Source organism: Haliotis asinina, chromosome 2 (assembly GCF_037392515.1).
Source record: "Haliotis asinina isolate JCU_RB_2024 chromosome 2, JCU_Hal_asi_v2, whole genome shotgun sequence".
NCBI lineage: Eukaryota > Metazoa > Mollusca > Gastropoda > Lepetellida > Haliotidae > Haliotis > Haliotis asinina.
In genome coordinates this window covers 37,938,767-37,952,742 of record NC_090281.1, presented here as the reverse complement: position 1 = coordinate 37,952,742, position 13,976 = coordinate 37,938,767, and positions in this window count along the sequence as shown.

Here is a 13,976-nt window from a genome sequence, read left to right as displayed (position 1 = left end):
AGTGTCAAGTCAGTTCGCATTACAAAACAATATGGTTCAGTGAAAATTGGGAATTGTATATCAGTTTTGCCATTGATGCAGCAGACTCGTTGTGTCCACCACATGTCTATCGTGACACCTTATAAAAACTTTTTGAATGGCCTTTGACTGATGTAACCCAGATGAAATAACCTTTTAACTCCATTCCCAAAATACAGGTTTTATTTATATGAAAGCGTATTCATCGATCTGACTGCACGGATTGCAATGACCAGCATGGCCTGGTAAACACGTAGGCATATGATTGATATCTTAACGAATGATAAAAAGCTATAAACTGGTGGGTAAAGTCAAACACTTCTCTAAAATGCTCCACCATGAACTTGCCGCTCATTCACTCAATCATTAACTCACCCGCAGGTGCGATGGGGTATTGGGGTAGCAGACCCCAATGTATGAAATGTCCTACAATGTATAAAATTCATTCATAAAGATCTCGGCTGTGATATTGCTGGAATATAGCTAAACAGCGTAAAATCATGCTCACTCACTCACTCATTCACTCACTCACTCATTCTGCAGCTGGTGGGTTGGAATTGGTTCAGACCTTGTGTCCAATATATGAAGTTTTATGAAATAAATTGTTTTTATGTAGATTACAGTTACAGTGTGGTATATGATGCAATGCAAACAACCATGCATACATTTACAGAGTGATCACCAAGTGATATCTGCGTGCTTCTTCACCCATCCTTGTTCTCAAATAAGCCAAGAGACACCAACATCTGATGTTTCTCATGTCCTATAATGCGGTACTATTGCAGGAACTATATTCCAGGCACTAAGGGACCACAGTGCCCTTGAATTTGTCTTTGTCTGGAATACATTGTATGATTATACACAAGGAAGTGATTTAAGTTAACAGGTGATCTCGCCGATGAAGGCCTTGTTTTCGTAAGCACTTCGACTACGCAATTTATCAAATAACTTATGGATGTCACGACATATAGAGTAAGCCGGAGATGATTTCTGTGCAGATCACGTGATCACCATCATTCAGTGAAGGTTTTCTGGCAAAGACCTGCCAAGCAAATACCCTGTCGTCACATAGCTCTCACGAGACATTGCACTCCGTTGCGTTCCACTTGCAGCATAAGCTAAGCTATCCTAGGATACAAACACCCCAGATGACTTATCACAGAACTGACACACTCCAGAGTGAAGTTATCCTGGGATGAAAACGCTCTCCCTTCAGCATCAAACCATACCCCTCAGGATACAACCAACCCCCTTAGAATTAAATAGTAAATTAGCATATGCAATATGTTTGTTGTGAGCAAAGCGCTGCATTATTCCTTCTGTACGGTCTGTAAATAATGGGCACGGTACTCCAGTGATTGACATCATGAGCATCAATCTAGGCAGTTAGTATACGATGACATGTGTCAAGCAGGTCCCCGAGCCGGAAAGTAAAGAGAAACATTTGCAATGATGACACTTGATAGCGGTGAGAGCAAGAGGACTCAGTTCAGAGAGCCAAGGTACGTAAAGCAGATCATTGATATTTTGTGAATATACCATACAGATGAAATGTCCCATGTATGTACACAGATGATGGACGTATATATACTTGAAGAACTTGTGTTAAAAAGGTACCAAAAACGAAGCACGCTCTATTTGTGAGCAAGTATTTTATGAATTGAAAATGATATTTGAAAGGATATATACTGAGTAGGAGAAAATGGAAAGAAACTTAGTTTTTGATAAGTTAATATTTAAACTATTTTGTCCATAGGCAGGTCCATGAGAGTAAGTATATTGTGCCTGCATGATAATACTATAACTCAATTCAACGAATGTATAGTTTTATCAAAATGTCGGTGGACAAGACTGGTTTCCTGTAAAGTCAGGTTTCACAATGAGTGCAAGTGAGTCTATACGCATCAACTTCACCAAAATGTAACCTAACTTAAGTTTGCTAATATACGGCACTATCGACATATCTAGCCCGTGGGAAGTACAGTTTGATCCATGGACTAGTATACTTACCTTTGCTCCAACTCTTGTTATTAAGTTGCAAATTATGAAAGAGCATAGTGACACATACTGCATCGTATTTGAACGTAATTCAGGTTATTGACAAAAAAAGTAAACATGAAATAGATATGTAATGTCACGCCCATGCTGAAATCAAAACAAGGGATTCGATGGGATTCCCCTGCAGAGTCCGCCAATGCCTGTGCGTCAGTGATATCTCATTCAATATCTCTTCTGGTGGGTGTCACTCATAGCTAACCCTGGAAACAAGGAAGAAATTTCTGGAGGATCTCTTTGATTTAGCTTTCATCGAGGCTTTTCTTTTCGACACACTGTGAGATACATTACCTGCTTTGTGATATCAACATCATTGCAGATTTCTTCCTGGTATATTGGATATATAGGTCTGGATCAATTATATAGTTGATTTGATTGGCTAAGAGTCGTTAAGAGCCGAACTGTACACGTATAAAGCATGAGAGGCTCTGCTGGTATTTGTCAGAAGCAAGACATCAACATGCATGTAGGTTGGCTTCATGATTACGATCTGTCTACCAACCTTCACCTGCTCACCAATCCATTTGTCTGTGTATCTTCACGTACCTACCCATATGTTTTGATATAAATTCTGTATATTCACGTACCTACCCATATGTGTTGATATAAATTGTGTATATTCACGTACCTACCCATGTGTTTTGATATAAATTCTGTATATTCACGTACCTACCCATATGTGTTGATATAAATTGTGTATATTCACGTACCTACCCATGTGTTTTGATATAAATTCTGTATATTCACGTACCTACCCATATGTGTTGATATAAATTGTGTATATTCACGTACCTACCCATATGTGTTGATATAAATTGTGTATATTCACGTACCTACCCATATGTGTTGATATAAATTGTGTATATTCACGTACCTACCCATATTTTTTATATAAAGTGTGTGTCTTCACGTTTGTATCCACGCGTTTTTGTCTGTCTTCGCATATGTACCCAAATGTATGTGTCTGTGTGTGTGTGTGTGTGTCTGTGTGTGTGTGTGTCTTAATGTAGGTACATACTCGTTTGTCTGTGTATTGATGCACATACCCGCCCGTTAACCTGTATGTATATCTGCCCACCCATTTGTCAGTGCGTCTTCATGTGTGTCTGTGTAACAAAATATGTTTCTCTGTACAAACAGAAAGAGTTAATTTCTAGAACAAGATGGTGAAGCCAGCATGGCCAGGTTTGCTGTTGGGTTCGCTTCTCCTTGTCCTCGCACCTCTCGTCAACGTCAGTCGCGTCTCCGACATCTCAAACATAGTAAGTCTTGTTGGTTATTTGTCAAAAGGTTTGTGGTATTTTAGAAGTAAATGAATCTGTTTCCTTTCGTTTGACACATGGACACGGGCTTTTGATTCATTTCAGATCCCATTAAATTAGCATAGAAAGGAAAAGGTGATATAAGCGTTGTCGATCCTCAGGATGTGAACAGCAGGAATGGGCTTCACACATTGTACTCAGATAGGGAATCGAACCCGTCACCTCGCCGTGACGAAGGAACGCTTTAACGACTATTTGATCTGAGCATCCTTATGTGACACGTCACAACGTTTAGATTTCAGTCCCTTAAACAATACTAAAACGGCTGAGAGCATTGTGTTTCTGTCATTTATCAGATTACTGAAGACCAACTGTATCGATACTCGACATGTGTTGTGGAGGGGAGGAGCGACGTCATTGAACGCTGTGTCATACCGGTTGACGGGCAGATGGTACCGGCGGAAAATGACTTAGTTCGTTTCCCCAAACATTCCAGCTCCAAACTAAGGGGAGATAACCGCAACACAACAGTTTGTCATGACGGTATGGTTGCGTGATACTTGCAATAGGAATATAAGAGACCGAATACAAACGACTACGTTTAACGTGGCCTTTGTAGGTTTACATATCTGATCTGACTGTGTATACTCATTTGGCTCAGAGTGTGTGAGAGAGTTTAGTTTCACGCCGCAGTCAGCAATATTCCAGCTATATCAAGGCTATAAAGGCTCAGAAGTCCTTGAAGTTAATATCGAGCATATATCTGAGTAACACTGGACTGTGGAACATTCTGTACAGTATATTCCACATCATATTGTTGGAACAATATAAATCATTTCGGGTCTTCTAATGTTTTCTCATAAGGTGTATACATGTATTATATATTTGCTCTGAAAAACCGTATGCATTGCTATTGCATACTATTTTTTTCAGGCCTTCAGCGAGAGAAACGTTTTTTATCTCTATTAATCGGAGCTGCAGCTTGTTACTTTTTCTGTCGTGAGCGCAGCAGAGGTGGAGGCGAGAGTGGTATGTACCGTACGCTCACCGTGCGTCGTTATTAAGCAGCGTAGTATGTACCTTCTGTTATGAACCAGACCTGAACATATTCGCTGTTGTTTCTTTAACTTCTCTCATTATGTCTCTCGCAGTATATTTTATGTTTAGACACACCGTTGGAGGGGTGGTGGGACAGCTTCATGATGAAAGCGTTCGCGCGTCACGCTGAAGACACACGTTTTTAGCCCCGCATGGGCACAATATGTGAAGCCAATTTCCAGTGTCCCCCCGTCGTGATATTGCTGGAATATTATTGTGTATGATACTGACTGTATTTCTGATCTTCAGAGATCCCAGGGCACGCTAGTATTTTCTTTATTTTGGGGTCCATTCCTGGCTCAGTCTGATTTTGCTGTGGGATGTCTTCAGTATACAACACTACTGTCTACCGACCGCAAGCGTTGTATGAAATAGATGAACATATGGAACAATATTTATTATCGTAGAAATCTCTTACAAATATAGTAGATGAATTTCTTACCTTTTCACATGAATCTCGTCTGATGTCGCGCGAATTGTATACTAAGTATCTTAGGTACTAGATTTTATTCTCACGTGAAACGCTCTGTACTTCCTGCTCAATGTTCGTTTTGAATACCGCCCTTGAAACAGATGTCTTTCCATGTCAATCAGGTCTTAGATATATGTTTATATCAGATACATTTTCTTACGTACCTGTACATATCTCACCTGTTTTGACAAAATAACGTCATAGTGAACCTCCCGTGACCCCTATCGTTGCTGACCATGGTCTGACCAGCACAACAGTCACGTGGACAATCCCCTTGGCTGTTGACGGAAAGGGCAACTCCATAGCGTAAGTGTCAGTTGTTACGTTAACTTTATCTATCTAATTTAGTCTCCTGTACATGTTCGTACAAGCCTTAACTTCATCTGTGCAAAATGAATGTGCTTACTGCTTACTACCGGGGGGTTTGTTCTGAGGGGAGATCATTGTTTTTATTTTACCCACTCATGTCTGCCGCAAATCATTAATATTCTGTCCATTCACCCGCATTTTAGACGATTGATGGTTGGCAATTTTAACTATATACTAAACCCGTGAAGGTCCGTGTAAGAATTGGACTATCGGGATCGTGTGGTCAGACTCGCTTCCGACAAGCATGTGTTGCTGAGGATCAGCTGGTACAAGGATCTTCGGTGGGTCCAAAGTATCATCAATGAGTTTAGGCTGATTACAATGTGATAAAGTACGCTCAGATGGCATGGCTGTTTTTGTCTACGCTTCTGCATGACCGAACTCAAACTGTTAACATGTATTTAAATATTTCAAAAATCAAATATTCACTCTTGCCAAAAGTTTCACAGCTAACCATGACCCTAGAGACGACGCCATGCCTATTTCACTTCTTTCGGTTTTGCAACCTCACCGAGGCCAAACCTTTAACATAACATATCTTATATAGTATGGCATTGTTTAGCGATGAACTAGAATATGCTCACATCATTCAGAGGAACAGTTGTGTCTACAATTGATGCATTTCTTACCAGACGTAACGTCTCCTTCGTCCTTGACCTTGGTTGCTGACGTCAGCTATACCAGGGAGGGGTGCCTTTCCTCATCAAAAGCCAGTGGCCTGAAACAGCAAGTTGAACAGAACATCAATTCGCTGCCGTGTGGCTCTGATTTTGATTGCAATTCCACGGTCGATGTCCCAGACTGCACTTCTGTAAATCCTGAACCTTCTGCCAAAGTTGATTTGCCGGAAGGTGATCTTGACCTTGATGGCTACTTGAGAACTATTACGGGTAAGCTGTTTCTCTGTGTGAAAACGATGTTTTGTGTATCATGATAAAATAAATATTTGTATATCCATTGTGTATTTTAGTGTTTATTAGTATTGTTGTTTTTTCTAGTTTCTGTTGGACTTCATGTCATCAATGCAATAGAGATACTGGAAACTTGAGGAGCCGAGCTTCAGACTAGACGTGACATGTTCCAAGCTACACCCAACAACATCGTCTACACTCCAGGTTCGGTGGTCAATGTGATGGCCATGGCTGAGTGTCCGGTAGGGTCTGTCGCTGAAAATGACTTCTGCGGTAAGCGTCAATTTGCTGCATCCCAGATTTAAGGCCCATTTGTCATAGTTCTTTTAGTTTCATATCTGTTTCTGTTTCTTTTTCTGTTGACAACATTTATTTGTTCGATGTTGAATATACTCTATACACCATACTGTAACACATATTGTGGGTTTCTCACCCAGTATACGAGCAGCGTCGTCTACATGTCTGCAGTGACCAAATGACCCTTCCGATTATAGATTCAGACAATGTCAAAGAGGAATTGTTAATGTTATGTAACATCGTGTTGTCAGGGACATGACACATGTAGCGTGCGTAACTATCACCAACACCTGTCGCCCTGGTCAGTCTGGGGGAATACCATGTCATTCCATGATCACACAAGCGGTGGGGTAGCCTAGTTGTTAAACGTTCGCTCGTCACACCGAAGACTCGAGTTCGATTTCCAATGTTGGTAGAATGTGTGAAGCCCATTTCTGGTGTCCCTGTTCGTGATATTATGGGTTTCTTTGTACAATATCTTTCGTGTTACCCCTAGGATATATAGGGTTCTGTACACAGTATCTCTAGTCCATTTCATTATTATACTATGTATTATTATAAACATTTATGCTAACTCACGTTTTGTATATCACAGTGACTGTAAACATGTGATAACGTAAGTCACCTGTGTAATATTGCAGCGTTTAATCACTGTACGTGCATCTTTATGCATTATGATTAAGCATTTGATGATGATTATGATGACATGTTCATTAGATGTGATGTTATGTTATGCATATCGTGTATATTATTTTTATAACAGAGAGTCTTCTTCCACCCCGATATGGAAATAAACAGTTATGCCACTCATAACCCGTAGTCAGCGTTTAAGAAAACATTTGAACTCACTGTGTCATGGAGGCCACAGGAACACAAATATTAGCGACACAAATGTATTTCTATTTCTTGGAACCATGAGACAAAGAACAGTGTAAGTCAGGATGTTTTGGTGTGAGCGGAAGACATTTACAATTTACTATTTTTGGCCGAAAGTAGTGAATATGGTGTCCAATAAACACCAGGCAAGCACATTTTAGCAGACTGCTACACACTACTAGCCTAGACTAAGGCTTTGTCTGTGAATATATAATTGTGATTGTGACAAATAGATTGTTATAAAATGAAAAGGAGCTCAAGGGAGACCAGACCTGAACCTGACCTGAGGAAATCTATATTAGCTTCACTTGGGGCTGAAGCATTGCACTGAGGGCAAGGCAGTAGGGACAATATTCTGTTTAGGGACTGTCAGACAGACTAGCTTTACATGAAATTACATCATGTAGAAAAGCGCTGGTCAGTGATTATTCCTATAGCTGACAGTGTAGCTGCGAATAGTCGCGAATTGATGCGGCTTTAACCAATAGTTTATCACTCACAGACGTTAACCTTTTTCCAGCTTCTGCACACTTTAATGTTTCCACTTATGTTTGACATCCATGTACACTATTTTGTTTGTTAAATTATAATGAACATGTTCAGGATTTTTAAGTACATAAGAAATTATAATTATAACAGGAGCGGGCTCACATAGACTACAAAGGATGTTCAGGCATTGTCATAAATTTGGTAAATGCTACTTGGGCAGTGAAAAGCGTGAATGAAGCATGACCACAAGACTACTAACATGCGCATGCGCCTTGACCTCGGGATATTGCGCAACGATAACGTCTAAATTCGCGAGAACGCGAGAAAGCGAGATCGCGAGAACTCGGGAACGCGAGAAAATGAAATGTCGCATTCTCGTGTTCTCGCGATTTCGAGTTTTTGTGGCCTTATGTGACAAGTCGAGTTTACGAGATTTGACAGCATGTACAAATGTCGCATTCTCGTGTTGTCGACGTTTGACAGAAACGTGCTCTGTAAAACGTGCTCTCCAAAAACACGAAAATGCAAGATCGCGAGAACGCGAAATTTTGGACAAATCTCGCGTTCTCGCGATTTCGCATTCTCGCACCTTTGACTTTTTAGGCTTGTTTCAATGGCGATGTTTCATGTCGCAGAGTCAAGACGTGACGTATACGAAATGACTTTGAAACTCCTTCAATACGAATGCCACTCTCTGACAGCAATATGGATTTTTATTGCCAAACAGTGAATGCTCTTTGCTGCAAATTTCAACGGGAGCGTGGTTTCTGTTGCGTTGTAGCAGAGACCATATAATATATTATATTATATGGTCTCTGGTTGTAGCGATGCCCTTCTAATCCTTGTAAGTATTCTCATCAAAATCAACATTTTCAGGTAAAGTCGATTTTCACTTGTGCAAGTGTGTAAAATCATGTTATCAACACACTTGTTACATATTTGGACGATTGCTTGAATACAATAGGTAATGAACAGAATGCAAATCGCCTATGCGTTTCTTTTTGGGATAGTATATACCAGTCATTTTGTTTCGACGTCTTATAGAATATATGTATATCAATTACCTGCAATCAAGTAAGGTATACATTTCTGTTTACATTTAGCGTTCATTTAGGGCGATTAGTCAGTCGGTTTCTTAACATTTCTAATATCGGTCAATATTATACAATCCAACAAGGCAATGTCATACGACAAAAAGCCTGAAGGACATATGACTGTCTTGGTCAATAGAGTTCACAGACAACGTAGTTTCAACTTGATCTCTTATGAAGTACTCGTTACTTCAACGGGTTTCTAAGTACATTTGTTCGAGTGGATAGGCTTTTTCACTATCTTGACTGGTTTTTGGCATGTTCAAAGTCCCGAATATTTACATGCCTGAGTTATTACAAACAAATAATTTAGTGTATTTTAACCATGACAACATCAACTATTGCTGTTGCCTCAGGCACCGCCTGGCCAAGTAAAGAGACGATCTCGGGGGCGACTATCATCATGATAGTGGCTTCTGCTGCTGCTCTCGGTGGTCTTGGAATCATCATCGTCTTCTCGGTCGTTATCGACAAGAAACTCTCGGGTAGGTGGACCTCCTTCAAGGATTTGATTTGGTCGAGGTTTATCGCAGCCGAGGTCTGAAAATAATCGAGTCTGGACCAGGCAATCGAGTGAGCAACAACATGAGCATCGATCTATTGGCATGCGATGGCATGTTTTCACCAAGTTAGCTAGCCTGAACTCGTTATACCGTTAGACGGTGGTTCGATCCCGGTCGTTTAAAACCTTTTGCTGCCCTCTTTTGCGCTCGTTTTTAATAGTTTAAAACAAGGTCTACTCGAGGTAGAAGACCTAAAGACTCTCTCCTCCTCAGAGATGAATTTTCATCGGGATACCTGTTTTGCCTCTTGTTACCCGTTTTGCTATCAACATTGGTGAGAATGAAATATGACCTGTCAGCTAGAGGTGATTGTGCTGTGTTTGGATAGGGTATTTAAACAGGGGTGGTGGATTAGCCGAGTTGCTAATCTCTTCACTCGTCACGCCGAAAACGCCGATTTCCAACGTATTTTGCCGACCGTGTTAAAACTGGAATGATGCTAATAAGTACTAACTTACTTATCGCTCCATAAATTTCTCTCGCGGTAGCCATAAACAATTTTTTCATAAAAAATGATTTTGTTTTCAGAAAATCCACCCAGATAACACAGATCAACAAACGCCACGTAAGCGGGACTACGACCATGCAAACTGTGCACCTGAAAGAACGGTCCTACCACAGTCCTCCAGTTCTTCAGCTATGTACACAGATATAGAAGACGAGGACTGTAACCAGGAAGGGATATACTACACCCCAATAGTTGCAACTAGTTTTGCCCCTTGGTCATCGAACATGACCCCCGTGTCGGACCAGACCCGTCCCAAGGTCAAACGTCCAAGGTCATATTTCTAACAACATTTCTGCGGCTGCTTGGGGAGGAGGGTAGCCTAATGGCAAAAGCGTCCGGATTTGCCCATATGGGTACAGCGTATAAAGCCCATTTGATAAAGCGGTGTAAATTTATATTCACTCAATCACTCCGGCTCATTGTTAATGCAACAGATGTAAGGAACCTTCTCTTACTGTTCTCAACATTTCGTATCTTACAGCATTTAGTTGATAACATTATGATATGTTTATGTTCCAACAAGATGTCTGTTGTTTTGACAGTTTCAGTCGGAGCAAAGGGCAAAGCATTTGTCTGTTGCCATTCCAGACTGTTACGTTTATGAATCAGATGCATCTAATCTGTTGAAATTATTCGCCTCAGATATTGGGGGTGGGATAGGTTGAATTGTATCTCTAATTAATATCCCAGAGTCGAAATAGCTGAAGTGCATTCAGTGTCTTTAAGTGACATTTTAGATTTTCACATGACAAAAAGGATCACGTTTTTTGGAGCGACACCTTTTTCCGTAATTGTGATCACTTGCTTCATAACGGCGTTATCATCTACTCTGAAACGTCGCATCCACTGCAATATAGAGAAGTCCATTTGTCCATTGAACTTAATTGTCTTTGTCTAATATTCGATCTGTCAAGCCTTAAATATATCTCTAAAGGAAACTTACGTTTGCAAAAAGTGATTTCGTTGTCGAAGTTGAAAGGCCACTTCCTTTTGTCATACTACTTTAGGTTATATGTCATTGTCCGAGTGTTGACGGAATCACACGGTACTCACGTGTTAATTAAGCGTGGACCCATGTAAACATTGCCCTTACTTGGACAGCTAGCATTATATCCATTAATGTCATTAGTGTTTGTTTCTGCGTATTGTTTTCTGTGTTGATTTTGTTTTGTTTGTTTTTTAGTTCTTTAAATGACTTTATCATGCAAAGGAGCATCCCAGGATCCCTATGTGTGTTCAGCTAATCTCTTATGTATAGCCATGATAGGACGTCTTGTACATAAATGATGCACGCAAAATTACCGTTTCGAATATCTTTGTACGTTCTTATATCTTAAATCATTTTCGAAATGAATATTCTCATTGGTATAAATGTCTTAGTGGAGATGTTCAAGATACTGATATGTAAATGTTTCAAATGCACGGTACCTGTGGTTGTTGTCTCTAGTATTACATCGTGGATGTAATGAAGTAGAACTGCCCCTCCCCCTCCTCCTAACTATTACCCCGTGGGGAAAGGGGTGGAAGGTGTCCCAAGCAACCCTTCGTTTTACGCTGCTACTTGGCAATGTTGTATATATATGGCAGAGGTCTGTAATCAAGTATGGGTCAAATAATCCAGTGATCAACACGATGAGAATCGCAGTAGGTACATGATACGATTACATGTGTCAATCACGTCAGAGCGTCTGTCCACTCGAGAGTGTTTGACGTCTCTTGCGACAAGCATGGGCAGCTAAAAATCAGCTTGTAACCGGGATCTTGGGTGGGTTTATGGCCAAAGTGTCAGCAATCAGATTACTAGTAGTTTAGTTACAATGTGCAACAGTACGGTGAAATGAGACTCGAACCTGTTACCTACCTCTTACGACAACATTTCCATTGGCAATTTTAATTTGAGGTCCATAAGGTCACAGAGCGTATACAGAAAAAATCAGATCGATTCTGCACTCATCTGAAACCTTATACAAAACCATCAGCATTCCCCCAGTGTCTGCGCCCTAAACTTCCACTGACCTCTGGCTGGAAAGTGTTAAAGGTGGTTAAGTGGTCGCCGAGATTAGCTTCTGGTCAGTAACCTGACCTCGGGTGGCCTGGGGCAGCATGTTGCTACACACCACGAGGCATATTCAACACTTTGGCTACCGTTTGCATGTTCTAGTGTGAAGCATCCCAGTTGTCCTCATTCGTTCATGACGATCAAGACAATCAGTTCTAATTCTTATCTGTTCACGAGTAGAAGTAATCAGTACAGAGAACAAACGTGGTTTAAAGATCTACAGTACTTACAAGTAAAAGAATTTTAAAATTTTCCAAAGCGACATTTTGGTTTTAGGTTGTTGTTATTGTTGTTGTTTTGTTTGTTTGTTCTTTGTTTGTTTGTTTTGTTTAGTTATTTATTTCAACAATATCCTTTCTAGGATTCTACGCTTTTCCCATAATAGCAGCATATTCTTTTGAAATAGGAAATTATTCCTTTCATAATATCTTTTTCGCCAATATACCGATGCAAAAAGCTGGCTGTCATAAGTGTGTGGAGAAATCACGTCTTGAACATATTCAGACAATCACTTTAATACTGTTGATAATCCTGCAGATTTGGTATACCCACTGATGACACGACCCCTCATTGTTACTAATATGCCCTGTAAACAGGAAAACCAGGTGGTGATAAATTGATCAAGACCACCCGTTTATTTAACTCACAGCATCTGATGTGATCCATGGCGGATATCATGTGTACTCTTCCCCGAACGACTACCCCTGGGGCACGTGCCCATAAAACACTATCCAGTCAGGACACCAGGACAAATGAACTTCAATCCCACGATAATATTAAGCCACGCCTTAGGTTGTCCATTTTTTCCCTGAGCTTCCTGTCTCCCGACTGCCATAAATTTCCATTCCGACGTGAAATAATAAAATGATTTTCACTGCTGCTGTGATAATTTACGCCCGAGTGTGATTTTAGAAAAAAAACCCCAAAAACAATACCCTCCCACACTCATGAAAGAACTAGGTCAGCATGATGTTTTTTTTCATCAGTATGTATTTTGATGGGTCCTTACGAAGCAAATCGGCTCTATATACACAATGGATGAATTCAAATCTATAATAAAGTGATCTAAATTTTCTCTTTGTATAAACATGTTACACAGCATTTGAAAGACATTAAGGTTCCAGGAGAGAAGAACAGAATAGTCCTACTGAGACGCAATTTCGGCCCCTCAGACATCCACCTACAGTATCCATTGTTTGAGGTCAATATCTGTTCAAGTTATCTAATCAGATCTAAGGTATAAGGGAAAACTATGCACATGTTAATCGCTCTACCGCTGAACATAAAACAAGGGATTCCACAGAACGCTTGTGCCAAACCCAGGGGTCATAAAACTAATTAGGCCCATAAAGAGGCATTAGGTTTTACAGTAGATCGGCACAGGATTTATGTAAACATTTTAATGCAGTGTACATATAAACACAAGGCTGTCAACAAGGCATGTTTCAACTGCATCGCCATGTGTGTCATCGTACAGATATTGACATTTCAGATGTAGAATAGATTTTTTCAAACTGCCAATGTGAAATGAAGCGGAAATTTTGTCCCTGCTTGACTACTGGCATTGTAAACTAGTCAGGTTTAGTGAGGGCCATGTTTGGTTTGTTGTGTTCATAGGATGAAAGGAAATTAAAGCTATCCATTCATTCATCACACAAAACTGTCAAATAATCCGACGTTCAGAAAACTATTTCAGTTGTTACGTAGCATAATGCAGAATCATTTTCTCATCCTCAAAACCCTTTTCTATTTTGTCAAATCTGCAATATACGACTACTCTCTTTGAATTGAAATGCATTGAATATCCTAAATTTCGACAACCTTCTCAACCTCAAGACGCACTCCCTCCTCTTCAAACTTGAAATAAAGTCCTACTTTCTGGAATTTGCAACACATTTTATTATTATT